Below are 6,175 nucleotides of genomic sequence, written 5' to 3'. Positions count from 1 at the left end.
GCTTTGCCAGGAGGCGGATTGGGCACCGCACACTACTTGTTTGACTGCGGGAAGCTTCTCATAGCGCAAGGCGGCGAGTCCCTGGGCCGACTAGTCAAGCCCGGTGCCAAGCGGCTTGTAATGAAAGTAATGTACTTGGAGGCATAATTCTTATCGTACAGATAACAAAAAAGGCAGTCCCCGAGCTCGTCTCGGGGGGGCCGAAGTCTTAGTACTTTAATACAAGGGGGTAGTGTGATACATACTGCATCAACTGTAAAATCTTCAAAGAAGATTTGCATTCCACGGGCGCTTTGTCTCTTTGCCGGAATCGTCCCTCTTGCGTGCTCGGGGCTTCTAGGCGTCGATCAAATAGTAGGCATCATTCCCTAGCACCTTGCTGATGATGAAGGGGCCTTCCCAAGGTGCCGACAGCTTGTGCTGGCCGGCCGTTTGTTGGATCAGCCGGAGCACAAGGTCGCCTTCTTGAAAGGATCTTGGCCTGACCTTCCTGTTGTAGTATCAACGCAGACTCTGCTGGTAGATACTGGACCGGCTGAGTGCCAACAGCCGGCCCTCTTCCAGCAGATTGACGCCGTCTTGACGTGCTTCTTCTGCTTCTTCCTCGGTGTACATGGTGACTCGCGGGGAGTCGAACTTTATGTCCGTTGGGATGACGGCTTCGGCGCCATAGACGAGGAAGAATGGTGTGAATCCGGTTGACTTGTTTGAGGTCGTGCGTAGACTCCAGAGGACGGCTGGCAGCTCCTCGAGCCAACAGCCGGCAGATCGCTCCAGCGGTGTGACGAGTCGAGGCCTGATGCTGGATAAGATGAGGCCGTTTGCTCGCTCCACCTGGCCGTTTGACTGCGGGTGGGCAACGGACGCTAAGTCCAGTCGGATGCCCTGTGTCGCGTAGAAACAGGCCAAGGCGCCTTTGGCAAAATTCGTGCCATTGTCGGTGATGATGCCATGTGGGATGCCGTACCGAGTTGTGATGTCAGCGATGAAGGTCACTATAGTCGGACCATTCAATTTCTTGATGGGTTTCACCTCCACCCACTTGGTGAACTTGTCCACTGCGACAAGTAGGTGAGTCAAGCCATCCCGTGCCGTCTTGAATGGTCCCACCATGTCCAGGCCCCAAACTGCAAAGGGCCAGGCGATGGGGATAGTCTTGAGTGCGGAAGCCGGCTGAAGTGGCTTGGAACAAAAAATCTGGCACCCCTTGCACTTTTGGACTAACTCTTTGGCCTCTTCCAGAGCGGTTGGCCAGAAAAAACCGTGCCGGAAGGCTTTGGCGACGAGTGCCCTTGAGGCCGCATGGTGACCGCACTCGCCTTCGTGGATGTCTCTGAGGATTGCCTGACCTTGTTCTGCTTCGACGCAGCGTTGGAGGACGCCGGTAACACTGCTCCTGACCAGCTCTCTGTTGACTATGGTGTAGGCTGCTGCTCGGCGTTGCACTTGCCGAGCCAAGATTTCGTCAGTTGGCAACTCTCTATTTACTAAGAATCTGAGGATGGGTTGGGCCCATGAAGGTGCGGCTATTTCTTCAACTGCCACTAGCGCGACTTGTATAAGGGCGGCCGGGCTGGAAGGCGGTGGGTTGGAGTCTGCAGCCGCTTGCTCATTTGACAAAGTCCCGGGGCCGACTGGAGCAGTCCCCGGGTCGAGCTCTGGAGTCTTTGATCTTGCTACTGCAGTCCCCGGGCCGGGTTCTGAAGTCCCCGGGCCGGCTTTGACTGTAAGTTTCTTGGAGTTGGATCCGTCCTCCTCAGGCGGAGCCGGCACATAGATTGAATCCAATTCTGGTGACGGCTTGATAGAAGGCTTGAGGAGGCGCCGGAGGGCGACACCAGATGGTATTGCCTGGCGGGTGGAGCCGATTCGTGCCAAGGCGTCTGCTTGGTCGTTGTCGTTCCTTGGCACGTGGAGGAACTCGCACCCCTCGAAGTATCCGCTGAGTTGCTGGACGAGGAAATGGTAGCTTGCATATTTGCGTCCTTGGCGTCCCAATCGCCAGATGATTGCTGGACCACCAAGTCAGAGTCGCCATAACACAGGATCCGGCGAATGCCGAATTCTTTGGCAAGCCGGAGCCCGTGGATGAGCGCCTCGTACTCGGCCACGTTGTTGGAGGCGGCGAAGTGGATCTGTAGCGCATATCTGAGCCTGTCGCCCTTGGGGGAAGTGAGGACGATGCCGGCTCCCAGGCCTGTGCGCATCTTGGAGCCGTCGAAGTGCATCCGCCAATGGGTGGAGTCGGGCGCTGGCGGCAGATACTGGGTCTCGGCCCAGTCGACGAGGAAGTCGGCCAGTGCTTGTGACTTGATGGTGGTGCGAGGCTCGTAGTAGATGGTGTAGGGAGCCAGGTCGATGGCCCATTTGGCCACCTGGCCAGAAGCATTTCGGCTTCCGATGATCTCAGCCAGTGGAGCTGTACAGACCACGGTGATTGGATGCTCCTGGAAGTAAGGCTTCAATTTCTTGGCGGCAAAATGCACGCCGTAGCACATCTTCTGGTAATGGGGGTAGTTCTGCTTGGAGGTCGACAGCACCTCGCTCAAGTAATATACCTGTCTCTGGACCGGTAGCGCCTAGCCTTCCTCCTTGCGCTCGACTACAATGACCGTGCTGACTACTCGGCTGGTGGCAGCAATGTATAGGAGCATGGGCTCTTTGGGAGTCGGAGCTGCCAGCACAGGGGGAGTAGTCAACATCTTCTTTAGTTGGAGAAAAGCCTCGTCCGCCTTGGGAGTCCACTCAAAGAAGGTCGTCTTCTTCATGAGCTGATACAAGGGGAGAGCCTTCTCGCCCAGTCGACTGATGAATCGGCTGATGGATGCCAAACAGTCGGTGAACTTCTGCACATCTAACAGTCGTCTGGGTGCCTCCATCCTCTCGATGGCCTTGATCTTTACTAGATTGCACTCTATGCCGCGTTCGGAGACCAGGAAACCGAGGAGCTGGCCGGCTGGTACTCCGAAAATGCACTTCTCCGGGTTGAGCTTGATCTGGAATCGGCGCAGATTCTCAAATGTTTCCTTGAGGTCCTCCAGCAAGGTTCCACGCTTTTCTCTCTTCACCACCACGTCATCCACATAGACATGGGCATTCCTGCCGAGTTGCTTCAGGAGGCATTTCTGCATCCAACGCTGAAAGGTGGTGCCGGCGTTTCTCAAGCCGAACGTCATGGTCAGGTAGCAGAAGGCTCCAAACGGTGCGATGAAGGCGGTCTTCAGTCTGTCAGCCGGGTTCAGCTTGATCTGATGATATCCTGAATATGCATCTAGGAAACTCAACAGCTCGCATCCGGCCGTGGAGTCTATCACCTGATCAATTCTTGGCAGAGCAAATGGGTCCTTGGGGCAGGCCTTGTTGAGGCTTGTGTAATCGATGCACATCCGCCACTGCTTGTTCTTCTTCAGCACCAGTACCGGGTTTGCCAGCCACTCTGGAAAAAATACTTCCATGATGAAGCTGGCTGCAAGGAGCCGGACTATTTCTTCTCCAACAACTCTTCTTTTTTCTTCTGACAGGCGGCGCAAGGGCTGCCTGACGGGCTTCACATCAGATCGGACGTGCAATTTGTGCTCAGCGAATTCCGTCGGGACACCAGGCATGTCCTTGGGGGACCACGCGAAGATGTCGCGATTCTCACGGAGGAAATCGACGAGCTCGCCTTCCTATTTGTTGTCAAGGCCTGTGCCCATGACAGCGTACCTCTCCGGGTGCTCCGGGTCCAACGGTATCTTCTTTGTTTCTCTGGCCGGCTTGAATGATCCTTCCGCTTCCGACTCCTTGGGGTCGGGCGATAACTCGGGCTGCTTGCCCGCCATCGCCACGACCCGCTCAAGGAGCCGTTTCTCAGCTATGATCACCAAGGACTCGGCCAGCCGACTGCTTTCAGTCGCGCAAGCGGACGACTTCCTGTAGTCGCCGGACACGGTTAGGATTCCCTTGGAACTCGGCATCTTCATCTTGAGGTAGGCATAGTGGGGGACCGCCATGAACTTGGCCAAGGCGGGTCGGCCAAGCAGTGCATGATATGGGCTCTCAAGGTCCACCACCTCAAACCAAATTGGCTCTCGGCGGAAATGATCTTTGTCTCCAAAGAGGACATCTATCAGGATCTTGCCGATTGGCAAGCAGGAAAGGCCAGGGACGATTCCGTGGAACACAGTCTGGCTGCTCTGAAGCTGCCTTCGCTTGATTCCTAATTTCTCCATTGTATCCTTGTACAGGATGTTGATATTGCTGCCTCCGTCTATCAGTACTCGCGAGAAGCGAGTGGCCCACCTATCTGTGGTGAGCGTGGCGCCTAAGACCAAGGCGTAGGAGCCTGGACTCGGCATCACCTCTGGGTGATCAGCTCTGCTCCAACTGATAGGCCTCTCGGACCAATGCATCAACTCTGGAGTGCTTGATGCAACCGCATTCACTTCTTGCTGCTGTTGGCGCCTGCTGCGCCGGTCATCCGCTACACTGGTGAACACCACATAGGCTACATGCTCATCTGGGAACTCATCTTGTATCGCGCCGACTGGCCTGACAGCCGGCTGCTGGGGCGGGGGTGGACGAGGTGGCCCAGCAGGAGCGGGAGGGAGCAGGCCGTCCCCCTTGGCGATTCTGGTCAGCCAGTGGCATTTCCTGGTGGTGTGGTTTGATGGCTTCGCGCCACTGTGAAACTTGCAGGGACCATCTAGAGTCTGCTCATAGGAGAAAGCTGGCAGCCAGTTGGACTTGCCGCCCTTCTGCCGCTTCGCCGGAGGCGGTCCCTCCAGCTGCTGGTCCTCTGCCGTTGCCACTTGCCGACTGTTGGAAGTCGGCTATGGGGCTTTGCGCTTCTGGTCGTTCTGTTGTTGCCGCCGACTGGTGTCTCCAGCCGGAGTTCTTGGAGCCTGAGGGGCGACTTTGCCAGTTGTGCTGACCCGAATCCGCCTTCATGGAGGAGTCGGCCGTGGCGTACTTGTCCGCTGTGATCAGCAGCTCATCGAGGGTCTCCGGCTCGTCGCAGAGGAGCTTGTGCTTGAGGAGGGTGCCTTCTCTGCACCCGGCAGTAAAGTACTCGATAGCCTGCACCTCGTGCATGCCCTCGCAGGAGTTCCGAAGTTCGCCCCATCGCGTGAGGTAGTCGAGTAGACTCGTCAGGGCCTTGCACGCAAAAGGAGAGCTGGTGTGGCTTGGGAGGTTGCTTGTACGTGCTCGTGAAGTTGCGGACGAAAGCCTCGGTGAAGTCGACCCAGCTATTGATGCTGCGAGGCTTCAGACTGTTTAACCACGTCCGGGCCGAGCCCTGGAGCATGAGCGGGATGTATCTTATGGCAACACGCTTGTTGCCGTTCGCTATGTTGACGGCCGTGGAGTAGTCGATCAGCCAATCTTCCGGCTTCACGGTGCCGGTATACTTGGGCGTGTCTCAGGGGAGCGTGAACCCTTTGGGAAAGGGCTCGTCCCGAATGCGGGGTCCAAAGCAGGGGGGACCCAACTCGTCTTTTTCTTCCAGCGCCAGGGATCGGTGGAGTCGGTCGATCCGGTGGCGGGCGTCGTTCTCTCCGACTCCCTCTCGGCGGCCAAGGCGGTCGCCGAGAGTCGGATGTTCCACGGGCGGCGGGGAGACTTGTCTTTCTCTGCGAGGAGGGGGAGGTAAGTAGTCGTCCCGCCGTTCCACCGCTCTAGGGAGGCCGTCTTGGTTGCGCTCGATGGTGATGTGAGTCCGACTGCGGCTGGCAGCCGGCTCCTTGTCCTTCTTCCCACGGGCCCCGCCAGTCGGCGTTCGAGACGTCGCACCCTGGTCTCGGCGAGGCGGTGGGTCGTCATTTTGGCGCTGCGGCGCCTCGGTGCGGCAGCCGGCTTTATTCTGCACGGCAGCCGCGTCGAGGAGCTGCTGAACTCGCTCCATCATTATGCGGCGCTCTTCGCCTTCGAAGTTGTCGAGCTCGTCTGCTGCCGCCTGGGCGGCACGGATATTTTCTGCGGGCGTGGAATACACGGGGCGATCAGCCCCAAAGAGGTTGGCGATTGCCGCGCCGCGCTGTCGGACCGCGCCTAGGCGGCTAGGCCCGCTTGGAGCCGGCGAGCCGCCTACGGCGCGATCCATCTCTCATTGGTAAGCTTCTGACAAACGCCTCATGCTTGCCAGCTTCTTCGCGCCCTCGATGAGCTGAAGGCGGAGCGCCTCCAGCGTCCCGGC

This window comes from Triticum aestivum, chromosome 3B (assembly GCF_018294505.1).
Source record: "Triticum aestivum cultivar Chinese Spring chromosome 3B, IWGSC CS RefSeq v2.1, whole genome shotgun sequence".
NCBI lineage: Eukaryota > Viridiplantae > Streptophyta > Magnoliopsida > Poales > Poaceae > Triticum > Triticum aestivum.
The sequence above is the reverse complement of the archived record's forward strand: the minus strand, read 5'-3'. Positions refer to the sequence as shown.